A 17,662-nucleotide genomic window follows, 5' to 3' on the forward strand; every position below is an offset into this window, starting at 1 on the left:
TAAGATAAAAATGTAATCCCAAAGTGACATTTTCCTACGTAGATTTATCTCATAGACATCCAGCAACTTAGGCGTACATACAAAATCTCCAACCTGGATTGTTTCCTCACTCGCAGAATTTCATTGCCTTATCACTCTAGGAAACAACATGGGTGCCTGTCTCTGCAAAAAATAAAAATACACTTCTAGGGTGAAAGTTTGAATCTCCAAGAACATGTGAATGTTTTGACATAAAAATGAAATTCAAGGCCTTCTTAAAGTTAGTATTATTCCTAGAATAACATATTACATGGTTTTCTCAGTATTTTAGGTACTAAAAAGCAACTCTATTAAAACTGATTTGAATTTGAATGTGAGCTCATTGTCTATGCATGTATCCATCAATTATTAAAAACGACTAAAAGCTAACTACACTTTCATCACACCCACATATCAAAGGGTTGGTGCTAGACAACCATATTATGAATTAAAAAACAAGTGGTCAGACAACTACCACAACCTCCACCAGACTGAGTCCAGCACAACTAGATGGCGTCCAGCTACAGCTCCTGACTGCTTTGACAGGGATCACCATAGAGGGTTCCAGACGGAGCTGGAGAAAAATGTAGAACAAAATTCTAACTCACAGAAAAAGAACAGACTTACTGGTCTGATAGAGACTGGAGAAACCCCAAGAATAGGGCACTTAGGCACACTTTTAACTCAGTACTGAAGTCACTACTGAGGTTTACCCTTTGGCCAAAGATTAGACAGGCCCATAAAATAAAATGAGACTAAATGGGCACACCAGCCCAGGGGCAAGGATGAGAAGGCAGGAGGGGACAGGAAAGCTAGTAATGGGGAGAGTGTTGACATGTCCTGGGGTTGGCAACAAATGTCACAGAACAATACGTGTATTAATTGTTTAATGAGAAACTAATTTGCTCTGTAAACCTTCACCTAAAGCACAATAAAAAAAAAAGAAAGAAAAAGCAATTTATAAAATGTGTTGAAAGCGTAGACTGTTTAATAGCTGTAAAAAACATACGTATAAGGTGCAAACTGTATAGAATAAGCTATCATTTGTGTTAAAAATAGAGAAAGAATATATGTTCATATATGCTTAATTATGCATAAAAATATCTCTGAAAGGACATACAAAAATTTAACATGAGTAGTAATCTATTTTTTTTTTTTTTTTTTTTTAGTAATCTATGGGGATGTGGATGGAACTGGGTAGATGGGATACAGATATGGACAAAAGACTTTTGCTAGGTACCTTTTTATATGTATATTTTTACACCATGTGTGATGGTTAAGATTGTGTGTCAGCGTGGCTGGGCCATGGTTCTCAGTGGTTTGGCATTATGTGACGATGTAGTTTGGCAGTTACGTAATGATGTAGTCATCCTCCATGATGGGATCAGATGTGATCAGCCAATCAGTTGTAAGGGCAATTTCCTGGGTGCTGTGGCCTGCATCCAATATATATATGGTCATTCTGGAAAAGCCCACTTGTTTGCTCTGGATCCTGTATCCGGCTTGTCATCATCTGATGGGACTTGAGCCAGCAGCCTGCCGTATTGCCTGCCAGTCTTGGGATTCATCAGCCTCCGTAGTCCTGTGAGCCAGCAGCTTGCTGTCTTACCTGCTGATCTTGAATTTCTTAGCCTCCACTGCCCATGAGCCAGCAGCCTGCCATTTCACCTCCTGATCTTGAGTGCGTCAGGCCCTGCAGCTACATGAGTCGGGAGAAGCCTCCAGCCTGACGCTTGATCCAATGACTTGGACCTTGCCATCCTCTACAGCCATATGAGCCATTTCCTTGAGATAAATCTCTCTCTCTCCATATATGTATGTATATATATATATATATACACACACACACACTTCACTGGTTTTGCTTCCCTAGAAAACCCAGTCTAAGATACCAGGTAACTGTATTATGTATTTAAATATTAAATATATACACATGTGTGTTTATATTTGTGTGTGTATGCATATGTAAATCTGGAAAGCAACACACCAAGGTGATAAGAGTAGTCATCACTCTGTATTAATAAATGTTTATTTTCTTCTTTTTTTATATATATGTCATGGAAACCCTGGTGGCATAGTGGTTAAGTACTACAGCTGCTAACCGAAAGGTTGGCAGTTCAAATCCACCAGGCACTTCTTGGAAACTCTATGGGGCAGTTCTACTCTGTCCTATAGGGTCACTATGAGTTGGAATTGACTCGACGGCAACAGGTTTTTTGTTTGTTTTTTTTAATATATGTCATTCCAATTTTCTCTAGTGAATATATATGTTCCTTTTATAATAAAAAAAAAAAAAAATGAAGTCAAGCATTTTGTCCAGTTTTTTTTTTTTTTTTTAAACTAATTCCTTGTCAAACAAGTTAGAGTCAATAAAAATCCAAGAAAGGGGAAGAAAGCAATCATTTGTGGAGTTCCAAATAATTGTCGGTGTCTGTGCCAAGGATTTCACATGTTTTTCCCTCAGATAAACCAAGCCAGATCATGAGGCTTTTTCATACAGTGCTTAATACCTTGCTTCTCAAACTTCAGTGTGTATACTGGTCATCTGGAAATCTTGTTACAATGCAGATCTCGATTCAGAATACCTCCACTGGGGCCTGGGATTCCACATTTCAGAGACACTTCCCGGGGGCTGCTGGCATGCAGACCACACCTTTGAGAAGCAAGAGTGTAATGCAACATACCCTTGCAGCTTCTAGTATAGCTCCTAGTCCCCACCATCACGGTAGCATTCTAGTCCTGAGAATGGCACTTGGGCCGATTCATCCTGTAGAAATGATAGGCAATATTGTATTATTTTACTGCAATTAGTTGCCTCCAAATAAAAGTTGAGAGCTATCCAGCCCAAAAAAAGTGGATTTTGTGCAGGGCTTTAAAAACTCTTTAGTGCTTGGTAAAATTTGACTACTTGGATGAGCAAGTACTCTGCAGTTCAGTTCTCCACCATTCATTCCCACTCGGTCTAGGCCTTTGCAGCACTTGGGCTGCAGAAGATAATCCTGGTTCTGATGGGATTGAAGGGTCCTGCTTACCCAGCTCACCTGTCGGTGAGAGAGGACACTTGGGTCCTAGCTCTAGCCCTGTCACATAGCAGCTGTATGAGGCTGGGCAAGTCATTTCAGCCTCCTGGCATCCAGATTTCTCATTTGTAGAGTGTGGCTGATGAGCGGATGGTGAGAACATGCCGGCTCTGAGGTCTGGGGCTGATTCGGCTGACCTGACAAGCTGCAGATGTCTGCCATGTTTGTATTTTATCCTAACAGCCATGGGGAGCTATTGAAAGCTTAAAAATGGGAGACTAATACATGACAGAATTAACAGAAGAGAATGAGAAGAAATTCCACAGCTTGCCTAACAATTGACCAAATGATGTTTAACTATGTGCAGCTGGCAGACTTAAGGCAAATTTCAGTTACTGTCACAAGCAGAAGAGAATCATTCCAAGAAGCAAGGCCAGGCCTCTGTTTACTCTTCAAACAAATAGTTGAGTTTAGCAAACAAAATCTTAATTAGAGGCCATATGGAGTATCAGTTATTGCAAGTGTTTTAATTTGTATAGATATGTTTGAATTTTATTACTCAAGAATTCAATCTCCGTGAACCAAACTCAAGCCCTTCATATATACGCTAAGGTCTGTGATCAAAGCATAAAATGTGATTCTAATTAAAATTTCCCTCTTGGAATTAATAATAATTACTATCATTTATTGAGTACCTCTTCTGTGCCAGGTGCTTTGCATTCATTGTCTCAATTTACCCTCACAGCAACCCCAATGAGATAGAGATTTCTATCCCCATTTGATAGATAAAGGAGCAGGATCAGCGAGGTTAATTAACTTGCCAGAGGTTATACAGGTGGCTGTGCTAGATTTTGAACTCTCTTCCTGACTTGTTGGCTCTTAACCCCAGGCTTCCTTAAAGCAGAAACAAAAAACAAGCATGAATTTGCCGGCTGCTTATCACTTAGAAATCACTCCATGAGCTTCCTTTAGCCATTGCACATGCAGATAAATATGTACACTCCTACGTGTATCACACACTTGGTGAGCGGCATATCATATACCTTAAGGTTGTATGTCTAACAATGAATGAGTAATTTCAAGTAATCAGCAATTCAAATCCACCAGGCGCGCCTTGGAAACTCTATGCAGCAGTTCCACTGGCCCTATAGTGTCGCTATGTGTCGGAATCGACTTGACAGCAACAGGTTTGGGGTTTTTTGTTTTGACCTGACATGGATTTTTACATTATCAGTTTTACACCTTCCTTTGGATGCATATAATTAAGATATCGATGTAGATCCAAAGAAATACGTTTGCTTTCAAACTTATGTGGCAGGTATTGGATATCTACAAATTCACTTGTTTCGTATATGTCCTTAATTTAAGTTCAGGGTCACGTGCCTACATGTGCATATTTTTGATTGTTTTTTAAAAATAAGGTCACAGACAGATAAATGCATCTGTGACTATATTTCATTGGTATCATAGTGACATCTTGTGGGAAAAGCATTTTGAGTTTTGTTTCTGAGTAGTTTGAAATTTCTTTTTCTATTTACAAAGTAGAAACTATCATCAGAGTCTGAACTGCCCATGTGTCAGTTTGTGTATGTGTGTGTGTGTTCTTTTACAATTTTTTTAAAATATTGTGAGATATTTTTAAAGGATGTTACTTTAACCTTGGCATGACCAAGAAAATATTCTATTTTAATTTATTATATTTGTTCTCTCCAATCAGTTAAAACTATATCAGACATGTTGATGACTAAAATATAGTTTGGCCCTATACAAATTGAAGATAACAAGATTTCATATCTATTTCCTATAATTTGTTCAAAAATAAAATATTTCCGAATCATAAATATTCTAAACTGACAGGGCTGTGAGGAAGTGATCCTGATAGCAATAGCGCAAGAGGTTTAAATCAGCAGATTTTTAAAAATAATTATTATTATTTCTGTTTTTAAAATCTGAGTGAAACAATTTTCTCTGGCAATAATTAGAATTTATCGGAAATAATTTAATTTGAAAGTAAATAGATAATAATTTTTGACATGATAAAAACTCACGTTACCCAGGATAGCTTTAAAAGAACTCAGTCAATCAAGACTTACTAGCAGAAGATGATTTACTGAATATAAAATAAGTAAACAATTATTTATAGTTTTCACTACATGTAAGGCATTATAAAAGTCTTTTTTTTTTTTGGTCAGGAAGAAGTACTGGCTTGATCAGCTGGCTAAAGTATGTTAATGTGGATGAGGGTTGATGTTATCCACATAGGAATAGGTTTTCTTATTTTGCTTCGTGGAAAGCAGTATGACATCCAAGAAAGACAATGGTCATTGAAACCAAGCAAAAACTGAGTCTGAAATCTGTTTTTCTTTTCTATTTCTATTTTCTTCTCTATTTCTTAAGCTAGGTCCTGTGTACACAGATATTTGTTTAATTTTTCTCTATACCTAATATATTCTTTACGTGTGTGTGTCGGAATGGATGTGTGTACGTGTGTGTATCCTTTTACTGAAATATTTTTGAAGGATGTTACATTAACTTGGGAAGAACCAAGCAAATATTCTATCTTAATTTTTTTCATTGTATTTGTTCTGTCTAATAAGTCAAAACAGATGTGTTTACTGATTGTGAAAGGGCCATTGTTGGGTAAATTCGTTTTAATCTATTTTATTATTTGCTTTTTATTTATCACCACTAGAGGGCATCCGAGGACTGACATACGTACAATGCAATAAAAAAAAATCGCAATACTGTGAGTAAAATAAGCCTCTGTTAAAATAAGACGATATCTTCCATCAAAAATGCTAATTGTGTTTTGTGGCATAGATATTCAAAAATTACTTGATGATAGTTTTATAATGAAGTTAGTAAATATGCATACACTTCCTATTAAAATGTTAAATTAAAACATTTCCTTTTCAATACAGCAGCTAATTCTGTAATTAGAGTTAAATTTGTAAATGCCATGTATAATAATGGCAATTATGTAACAAATTGTATTTTCGACTGCACCTGCCTACATTTTAAAAGTTGATATGCAATTACAAACAAACCGTTGAATGTCTTAAAAAGAAAACACAATTAGCTAATTGTTATAAATCCCCAATATGTAATAATTTTTAGCATAAGTCACTCAACCACAACGGTTTAAGTAACTACTGTCCTGGTGGCGCAGTGGTTAGCTACAGCTGCTAACCAAAAGGCTGGAAGTTCAAATTCACCAGCCACTCCTTGGAAGCCCTATTGGCCAGTTCTACTCTGTCCTATAAGGTTGGAATTGACTTGGTGCCAATGGGTTTGGTGTTTTGGTTGGTATGTCAGACACAGAGGAGGTAGACAAGGAGACAGTAATAATCAATGCTCTGAAGGGGTCTACACAGCAGGGGGTGGGAGTCAGAATAAGGAGGGAGAGCTTCTGCCCTTCCAGACGGTTTCTTTTTCTAGTGGTTGCTGCCTTGGACTGGCCCGAAGGATGTAGGCTGAAGGATAAATGCTGACGTAGAAACATGGTTTCCAATCCTGTTCCACACTCTTACTAACTCTGTGACTTAAGGCAAGTGATTTCGCTTCGCCTAGCTTTGATTTCCTCTTGGAACAGCAGTGACAAAAATACAGCCTCCCACAGAGGATTTTTGTGGGTCCAGAGATAATGCCTGCAATGTACTTAACGCAATAACTGGCACATAGTATATGTTAGCTGTCATTATTGCTGTTGTTACTTTAATGTTATAACAAATAGACCTAGAACAGGCTCCATGCTCCCAGGTTGGAGGCAACCAAGTTGGCACAGGAGCATTTGTTTTTTGACTGTATAATGGTAGATGAGATCTGGCAAAGGAGAAAATACTGATTGCCTGATGTAAGAGGAGATGGTTGGTTACCCACAAAAACTTGGCTTCAATCTCTTGATCACTCCAACTAATTTTTTATGCTTTTCCTCAGTGCTGGATTCCTTCCTTCCTTGCTTCCTTCCTTTTGCTTCTTTCCTTCCTATGTGTTTATTTTAGATGCTGCTACAGAGTATTAGGGTGGGGTGGAATAATTATTTTCTCTTTTGAACATGGATTCAAGAATTAAACATGTTCATTCTGTGTCTGTGTAATGGTTTGAGTATTTAATGCGTGAGTTTGTAGCATAATATACCTCAGTCTCAATTTCCAAAAAAAGGAAAATTAACTTATTTAGAGGGTCAGGCTGGATAAGACTCACAAATCATACTGTGTTTTTATTCTCTTAATCTTTTTTATTACATTTGTTCAGAGCTGGAAAGGCAACTGCAAAACCAAAACCAGATGGGAAAAACTAAGTCAAAGGAGAAAACCAAATCCTGATAACTAACAACTATTTAGACCACATTTTATCAATCTATGATCCAATATTATAAGCACATACTTTGATAAGAGTATATCAGACCAGCCTTCAGCCTCTAGCATCATGGATATTTGTGTCATGCCAAATGAGGAAATAATCCAGCCAATTTAGGTGGGGAATTCATAGCTATTTTCTTCCAAGCTTTGAAATTGCTTTAGTCATTCAGTATCATGTGTCCCCTGCCTACCTATAGGCACAAAAGGGATTTCTCCAGAATCTTTCAGAGGGAAAGGACCTGTAGGAAGGTTTGACCTTCTTTTGTCCTCAGCTGACATATCTGAGTTGTATTTGGGAAAACAGCAAGAAAAGTTGGAATGATTTTTTACTTCAGCTGGTGAGGGGATGAGGTGTCGGCCATCTTTTAAGTGGAAGCCAAGCAAAGACCCTAAAATTACAATTGTCTTCTCTCTGTCCCCATAGTGTATCTACCCCAGCCCCCCTTTTTTGAGATTTGAGGCCAAAGATTCTTGACGCTCCTCATCAAATCAGTTTGTTTTCAGCTGATATAGGCCAAGTGCATCAAACAGCTTTTTTGGTAAAATAAACTACTCACAAAGAGATCAACGGCTGAGCACAAAAGAGAAAGAAACTGGGTAGGTAGGAGAGAAGGAAAGAGTGTTGTTTGACGATTTACTCCGTTGTTTATTTTTTCTCTGTAAATACAATTGCAGTTAAGACTATGTCTCTGTCTCAATGTCTAAACTAGCTTTTCACAAGCAGTTTTATTTTAGTCATCGACATCAGGAATTTGTTTTTGGCAAAAGCTGAGCACACCAGGTCTGGTTCAGACAGGCTCGGGAGAAAGCAGGCCAAGGCTTTCTTTGACTGTGATGGTGATTAAGCTGAAACACCCTAGGTAGAAATGCCACACAGATGCAGCATGTTTTCTGTTCCTCCAGAGGATATCGGAGGGAGAGGTCCACAGGTTTAGTGACCTTGTACCACCTTCCTAAAACCAAAAACCAAACCCATTGCAGTCAAGTCGATTCCAACTCAGCCACCCTATAGGACAGAATAGAATTGCACCGTAGGGTTTCCAAGGAGCACCTGGTGGATTCAAGCTGCTGACCTTTTGGTAAGCAGCCATACCACTTAACCACTACACCACCAGGGTTTCTACCACCTCCCTAGGAGGGAACAATCCCAGCAGCCACTGCCCTGCTGCTGTAAAACAATGAGGGGCCAGGTTCCACCTGTTGTTGTTAGCTGCTCTTGAGTCGAGCACTGACTCATGACAACCCTATGCACAATGGAACAAAACGTTGTGTTCCATAGGGTTTTCATTTTCACGAGTAGATAGCCAGACCTTTCTTCCTAGTCTTGAAGACTCCGCTGAAACCAGCTCAGCATCACAGCAACATGCAAGCCTCCCCTGACAGACGAGTGGTAGCTGCACATGAAGTGCTTTGGCCGAGAATAGAACCTGGGTCTCCCTCGTGGAAGGCGAGAATTCTGCCATTGAACCACCAATGCCCCCTTAAGCGTCACCTGGAAAATGTGTAAGGCAGTAGCTATCACCCTGACACCTCTGTGGTTTACTCTATGTCTCAACACTCTTTCAAGTATTTCTTTGATCCACATCACTCTTGAGAAGTTCCTTTGGTTTCTGATACTTCGCAGTCTTTTCCTACAGTCAGCAAGGTCAAGCTTCAGATATTTAGGGTTAGGTTCTCTCTCTTTTTAACCAAAGAAGGCTTCTTTCTCACCCTTTCTGGTTGACTGAGATGGAAAAGTAAATAGCTTTGAAACTTCAATATACAATCATCCTACCTTTGCTTCGACAGCCCTCACTTTACCCTACCACTCACAGGTCAACACTGCCCAAAACTCCTGTTTTCTTCCCTACACATCCTTAATTAATATGGCATATCTTTCAGGCACTGTAGCTCGTCAAACATGACTGAATGCTTTCTCTGTGCCAGAGAAGGCCTTGAGCTCTGCAGGGATGCAGAGATAATAAGGCAGTCCCTGGCATTGATTGGCATTCTATACTGAATGCCTGTTTTATAGAGGAGGAGAACTTAATTTGGGAGCCTAAAGATAGGATTGGCGTGGGGAAGAAAAGTACACAAATCTCTTGAAATTCTGTGTGTGGGTGTGCACACGTGCCTATGAGCATTTTTCTCAAGGGAAGGGCCTGTATCTTTCATGTATCGTGTGCTGTCGCGTCAATTCCAACTCGTAGAAACCCTATGGAAACCCTGCTACGACTGCTAACCAAAAGGCTGACAGTTCAAAACCACCAGGCGCTCCTTAGAAACTCAGTGGGGCAGTTCTACTCTGTCCTATAGGGTCGCTTTGAGTCAGGATTGACTCGATGGCAGTGGGTTGGGTGGGTTAGGCTATAATTTTTTAATGGAGCAGATTGCCAGGTCTTTTCTCCCACAGAGCCGATGGTAGATTAAAACTGCTGACCTTTTGGTTAGCAGCCCTAAGTGCTTAACCAATGCACCAACCAGGGCTCCTCATATCTTTCATAGCATATAGGAAAAGGATACCATGGTACACAACATATGTTCCCTGTATACAGAAGGGACAGGGTAATGATGAGCAGGAGACAGGGCAGCATCCATGATGAGATGGAATGGCATGTACAGGACAGCTGTTACTTAAATACAAAGTATCACAACTAATACTAAGTCTCCTTCTCGCCCCTCCGTCTCCCCCATCATTTTCTCAGAATGCTCAATTGTAAAAAAAAAAAAAAAAATTTAAGAAAAGCATCTGACAAAAACAAAATTCCATTTTCACATAAAGGTGTGTTTTTAAAGGCATGTCATTAAAAACATCAGTGAGTGTTTTTTATACTGGTGCATGGTGACTATTAATAAATAAGTTCCAGAATGACAATATGGTATCATACCTTTGAACCATCAAAAATCGTATAATCTCATTATTATGTCAGATTTAGGAAGGCTGAAGTGCTGTAGTTATTAAAACTCTAATTCCTTCAGGAAAAAGGATGAATCAAGATCTGCCTCAGTTCTGAGGATATTTTTCCAGTTTCATTTCAAGTGGTAAAGTTGGATGGTAACATGTCTTTTGTTTCGAGCCAGAAGTGTTGTTTTAGTTGGACTGATCTGGAGGCAAAAGGCTGGACTGGGCGTGCTCTCGGCATTATTTCCAGTATTGTGTGGGGCTCCAGCCTGACCGTGATTCAGGAGCCTCCTGTCCAGAACACTTCCTTGAAGGTAAAACTGAGATGACCCAGAAGTAAACTACTTCCCAATCAAGCACATTGTCATGTCATATTCTTCAGCTGGTAACTGAAAAGTCGGCGGTTCGAGCCCACTCAGTGGCTCCATGGCAGAAAAGACCTGGATCTGCTCCCGTTAAAGATTATAGCCTGGAAACCCTATGGTGCAATTCTACTCTGTCTTACTGGGTCGGTATGAGTCAGAATCGACTCCACAGCACACAACAACAGACTCCTTTCCTGGCCAAATGTTCGCTTACTGCCCGGAGATGTCAGAAAAAGTGTCCTGGCAGAGCCAAGGTTTGAGCTGAGCCTGGAAGCATGGTTAACCTGCTGACTTAGCAACGTTGCATCCAAGGCTAAATTTTCCACATCTCCACTGTCTCCTGAAGGAAGCTCACGACCAACCTTATGGGGGCTCCTCAGCCTGCATGCCCCCTAAACATCAAGTTCTGCTGACCTTACTAATACCAACCATTCCTGCAGTCCTAACCAAAAAAAAAAAAAACCCATTGCCATTGAGTCAATTCCCACTCATTTTTGACCCTATACGACAGAGTAAAGATGCCCATAGGGTTTTCAAGGCTGTGAATCTTTATGGAAGCAGACTGCTTCATCTTTCTCCAGAGGAGCAGCTGGGGGGTTCGAACCACCAACCTTTCGGTCAGCAGCTGAGCACTGAGCATTTAGCCACTGCATCACCAGGGCTCCTCCTAGAATGCCTAAAACACCACTCAAAATCCAAGATCCTCTCTTCTCTTCCCTTACTGTCCTGTGCTTCCTGTTTCCTAAATTTCCTAGTGATAAGCCTTGAGAGGTGACTCCAAAGACGGCTAACATTTCCCAGATTATCACTGTACTATCTTCCTGGATAATAACCGCTTCACCTATTGTGAAATTTAATCACCCATTAAGGAAAAACCTAAATTTAGAGCTATCCAGCAATGAAGGGGGTCATTTGCTGCAAAGACTAGCTGCCTATTGCGGTGGAGGGCAGATGGTTGTCCGCCCAGAAGGATGGAAAAGCGAGTCTTACACTGAGCGAAAGATTAAACTTAAAAATATTATGACTCTACAATCATATTACCAGTAACAATAGGGTATGTTTTCGGCCAAGCTTAAAACCACCTCATACTCATAGAGTTCTACAGAGGAAATAAACAAACAAAAATATAAGGTTTCCAAAAATTTGGCTTGATTTAATCATGTGAATTGGACATTAAGGGTGAAGGGAAGGGAATGGGGTAGAGTGAGGACTTTACAACAATTTCATTAAATAGTTCAAAAGACTTTCATGGGCACCAATCAATTGTTTCAAAACAATAATTTTGATGACTTAAGAGTAAGTTAATCAGAAGCGTATGGATTAAATTTTCCTTGAAGTACTCTTGAGTTCCAAAGTCAGGAAAAAGACATTTGGCAAAATCCCATCTTCCTTTGCCAAACCAAAAGTGTTTGAAAAATAATTTGAGCAGTTTTGCCAAACCCCAAATGCCACTGTGTCCTCCCATCCCACCCAGATCTCCAAAAGTGCAAAGCTAATGCCTCTACTCAGCATTCTAAATGGGCCTGTGCAGCTTGATGGGAAACCAGACTGTCTCACCCAGAAAGAACTTCCAAGAAAGATTCCTTAACCTTTTCAGAAAGAAATCACTGGGTTGAGTGATAGGTCCTTTGCTTCTCATCCCTACTCTGAGCTCTAAAATCTCCACTCAAAACTTGAAAAGTTGTTCTGTGAGTGCCCTATAAAATTTTTCTGAGTCATTACCAGAAGATGTTTTGAGGAAATGCCTTCAGAAAGCTTACTCTGAGATACACTTTACCAAAAACGCAGCAACGTCTTCCTAGTGGAGCCTTGACAGCCCTGTGGGTGCTTTTCTCCTTCTGTATGTTTTCATAGGGCTGACAACCTGAACAACCTGTTTTTATTCAAATCATCTCTGCACTAAAATTAAATTTGAGAATGGAGCTGCCAACCGGGAATCCCCAGGGGCCTGAATCATGTCAAGATTAAACCGTAAACAAAACCTTTGAGAAATCAGCAACAGAGCATCGAAATGTGGGTGGTGCAGGCAAGTATTTTACCCTGCAAATGAATATTTTGAACAGTAACCTTAGCTATGTTGCATTTTCATGTGAGGGGCAATTTTTTTCTTGGAAGAGAGCCCGTAAATGTCTAACACACTTTCTATTTGTAAAATGGCATCCCCCACCTAATGAGAGAAATCAAAGCAACAGATCTTGGAGCCTCACTGGGCCTTCGGTACCAGGAAAACTATACACAGGCTTCCTATTCTAAGGCTAAAGCAATTGAATTTCTTTCTTATCTTCTTGTACTTTATTTATTTTTAATTGTTGATTAAGTTCCTGAACTTTTTATGAGGTACTTCATGTTCCCATGTCTCAAATATTTACCATTTTTTGAAATTTAGGCAAGAAACGCCCAGAGATGTATTCAGTATAATCAAAAATAATTTGTGTTGTTTTGAATCATTTTCAGTTGAAATAATTCACTTCTCCCAAAATTCACCATTTTTTAAAACACATTTTGTTCAAGAAAGGAACATATTTCTATTTGTTTTAAACTCAGCTGTGAAATGACTATTCTTCACCTTAGCCTTACGTGTACCCTGAAACCCTCCAGGAACGACTTGCTGGTGAGAGGTTAGCTTGCTATTAGAATGGTTACATGTATGTCATCCAATCTTGTGTTGCAAAAACCAGCCTTGCTGGAGATATTATCTCAAGAGTAATTGCTTCAGTTCCACAGATGCCGTCAGATGATAGAAATAAGGGATCGGCAACAAGGCCCTGGGATGCTATCTTGACAGGGATCATTTGGTTGCATGGAAGATGAAACCATTCAAATTAGTTCAAACATAAAAGGAGCAATTGGAAGGATACAGGGGGAATTCCACAGGACCCAAATGCAGAAAATGTAGTTGATCTTCCTGAAAACTGTAAGGTCTTCGTGTAGCTACTCTACCCCTCTCTAAGGAGGCAAATAACCTCACTTCTCGTTTTTTTTTTTTTTTTCTGACTGTTCCATTTTCCCTGCTCATCACCACAGACTGGCTTTTTCATGTTGGCTTATCATAACTGAATATAGCCACGGGCCCTCAAACTACATGAATACCATCAGAGCTCTACTCCCCAGAGGCCAGACTCCAATGTCCATACAGTAAAGCAAAAGAGGAAATACCTGGGAAGGTCCTGGAAGCCTACAGCTCTCATAAACTGGAATGTATATTTATAATCTCCCATTAGGTATAGTTGGAGCCCTGGTGGCACAGTGGTTAAGAGCTCAGCTGCTAACCAAACGGTCAGCAGTTCAAATTCATCAGCCCCTCCTTGGAAACCCTGTGGGGCAGTTCTACTCTGTTCTATAGGGTCACCATGAGTCAGAATCGGCTTGACAGCAGCAGGTTTGTTTTTTGCTTGTTTGTTTTTATTAGATACAGTGTTCCTATTATGCTGTGTCTATATAATTTACAACACAACACTCATATAGTAAGTAGTACATTTCTTTACTTCCCAAATTTTATTAAAACAAACCTAAGATTCCATCTCTGGATTGGCAGAAGTATTGGTTATCTATTATTGCATAACAAATTATCCTAAAACTTAGCAATTAAAAGAAAAACAAAACTGTATTTCACCATTTCTCTTGGTCGGGAATTTGCCTGTTTCTGGCTCAAGGTCTCTTAGGAAGTTATAGTCGAGATGTTGGCCAAAGCTGCAGTCATCTGAAGGCTAGGTGAAACTGGTGGATCTGCTTCTCAGGCGGCTCACTCACATGTCTGTTGGCAGGAGGCCTCAGTTCCTTGCTGGATAATAGCAGGTAGGCTCAGTTCCTTGCCATTTGGGCCTCTCTATAAGGATGTTTGAGTCATCTAGTAATCCAAGGGAGAGATTCAGGAGGAGGTCACAATGCCTGTTGTAACGTAGTCTCAGATGTCATATAAAGTCACTTGTACCACATTCTATTCACTAGAAGCAAGTCATTAGGCTCAGTCCACACCCAAGGTGAGGGGAATTAGTTTTCATTTTTTGAAGGAAGTAGTGTCAGAGAATTTATGGACATATTTTAAAATCCATGTTTACCACCTCGTGCCTGCCCCAGTCCCCTGTATAATGTAAAATCCCAAGAAGGCTTATGCAATACAAAGAGGGCCAGTGAAGGTCTACTTCCAACTGGGAAGAATGCAGGAGACTCCCTGGCCATTTCTATGGCCATCTCTGCTCCCTGGGCTTTGAAGACCCGCTCTAGAATGTTAGGCTGGACCATGCTGAGCACCATCTTGTTGCCCAGGTCTCCAAATAGTTCATGTTCAGAGAAAGTGATTGTGTCACAACTCCACAACTTCCATTTTAATTACACTCAATGGTCCCCTCATGAGTCATTTCAGTCTTTTCAGTCCCTCATACAACCATTCTTCTCCCCACTGCCTCTCATGCTCAGGTTCCTTAGATTCTTAAGTTTCCCTCTGCTCCCTATGCAACTCTTGCCACTGTCTATCTCTGCAGTTCCTGCATTTGGATAATGAGATTGCTTTTCAAATCTGAGGAAGAAAGGATCCATTTCACCCTTATTTCTGAAAAATCTTCCACCCCTTGTCCCCTTTTATAAATAGATTTACCTTTTCAAAAAAAAAAAAAAGAGTGAGAGAGAAAGCCCTTCCTACCAGGGATGTGGAAAGTGGTAGCCTTAACCAAAGGAACCCTGGTAGGACAATGGTTAAGCACTCAGCTGCTAACCGAAAGGTCGGCAGTTCAAACTCACCAGTGGTTCCATGGGAGAAAAGATCTGATAATCTGGGATTACAGCCTAGGAAACCTCATGAGACAGTTTTACTCTGTCATATGGGATCATTATGAGTCAGAATCGAGTTGTAGCACACAACAACGGTCTTACTCAAGTCACAAACGTTCTGTCCCACCATAATCACAACACAATTGCGAGCTTAGAGCTAAAGTGTACAGGTACTGACATGCAAGCAACATATGTCAGAACCTAAGGGGTTGGGGAAGACAGTGTCACCCAAACTACTGGGCAAGGTAACATTTTGTTCTTTGGCTAAAAGTAATAAATCTTCTGTTTAAATGACAGGCGGTTGGGACCGTTCACTTGTGCTTTTGGAAAATCCCATGTGGTCTAGAGAGAAAGAAAAGGACAAAACGCTAAGATCAAGGCCTGAATCTTTCTCAGGCAGGCAGGAGTTACATTAAAAACCACATATTTTCAGAGACTCTTTTGTGGGCCATGAATTGATGCAAGGGGCTCATCTTCTCTCAAGGATGCAGCTTTAGTACTTGTGTTAAAATTCACTAACCAGCCTCAGCCTGCCTGGTTTCAGGGTCATTTCTACAGCACACCCAAAAACTTAAGTCACAGAATTAATTTTGAACTGGGAAGGAGTTTGAGAATCATTCATTTCAATTTAAAGGTGTTAATAACTACACTGGTGATTAATTTATTTTTATATACCCCATTAACTCATTTAAATATGGTAAATAGGTTACATGTCATCTTATAGATTAAGAGAGTGAGGCCGTGAGAGGAGAAGGTCACCTACCTACTTAGTGACATAGAGGGGTCTAGAACCCAGGGCTACAGTCTCATGAAGTAGTTGGCCTTGAATATTTGGTTTTTACCCTTTCATCTATTCAGGAGTAAACCACTGACAATATCTAAATAATAAAAACATACTTGAATATAGTTGTGAGGTTTGATCAGAATATAAGTAATACTTAAAATACCAAAACCACAATAATATCAATTACATAGGTACAGAGAGTGGGTGTAGGCCCCAGTTACCTAGTGTTTACAGCCTGCATGTCTCTCTGATTTCCTTCCCTTTTTACAGTCCCAACTGTAGCCCAAATGCTTCTCACCCGGCTCTCCAAGAAGACTGCTGTCTTTCCAGTTTCACCCTGCATAGTATTAAGCAATGCTGGCTGCTTTAGCAGCTAAATCAAAATCTCAGCAACTTAACGCCACAGAAGTTCATTATCACTCATGTCACAAGACTCTCAGGTAAGTCGGGGTGGGGCAGGGTGTGGCTCTGTTCCACACAGTCATTCGCAACCCCAGGCTCTGTCATTTTCCCACACGTGGATTTAAAGTTGCTGTGGTATCCCCCATCAGCATTCAAAAGGAAAAAGGACAGAATGGAGAGTCGTCAGAAAGGTTTTGGATGTTCTGCCAGGAGGTGGTGTACATCATCGGTACCCATATTCCGTGAGCCAGAACTCAGTCATATAATCCCATCTAAGAGTAAGGAAAGATGGGAAATTTAGTCCAGCTATCCTCCAAAGAAGAGGAAATAGGTTTGGTGAGTATCTAGCTGTTGCTGTTGTTGATGTATGCTCTCGCTGAAAGTTCAGTGTTCTGGGAAAGCCCTCAGTCCTCGGCAAACCGGGACAGTTGGCCACCCTTACATGTTAGACAATATGTAAAGTGTGTTAACATTGCAGAGTCATGGAACAGAGTTATTTAGCAAAAGGAAGAGAAACATTAGAGATAAGAGGTCAAGGGGATGTAAGTACCGTTACGGTGTAGCAAAGACTTCTATTGCAGAGGGTGCCAGTAAATCCTGCTTCTTTTCATCCCGGTTAAACTGGATTGTTGTTGTGTTTTTCGGTGCCGTCAAGCTGGTTTGACTCGTAGCCACCCTTCGTACAACAGAACAAAACATTTCCCCATCCTACACCACCCTCACAATCATTGCGATGTTTGAGCCCATTGTTGCAGCCACTGTGTCAATACATCTTGTTAAGGGTCTTCCTCTTTTTTGCCGACCTTCTACTTCATGAAGCATCAGGCTGGGGTGCTATTTATGTTGAGTCAAGAAATGACAACCAGACAGAAGAGCCTTCTTCTTTATTGGTCAGAAAATTTAGGAAGAAATCTCTGGATTGGATTAGAGATTTAAAAAAAAAAATTTTGGCGGGGACTAGCTCGATGCTAGGAGCCCGGGTGGTGCAATGGTTAAGTGCTCAGCTGCTAACTAAAAGCTTGGAGGTTGGAACCCAGCACAGATTCCAGCTCCACGGAAGACAA

This window comes from Loxodonta africana, chromosome 7 (genome assembly GCF_030014295.1).
Source record: "Loxodonta africana isolate mLoxAfr1 chromosome 7, mLoxAfr1.hap2, whole genome shotgun sequence".
Taxonomy (NCBI): domain Eukaryota; kingdom Metazoa; phylum Chordata; class Mammalia; order Proboscidea; family Elephantidae; genus Loxodonta; species Loxodonta africana.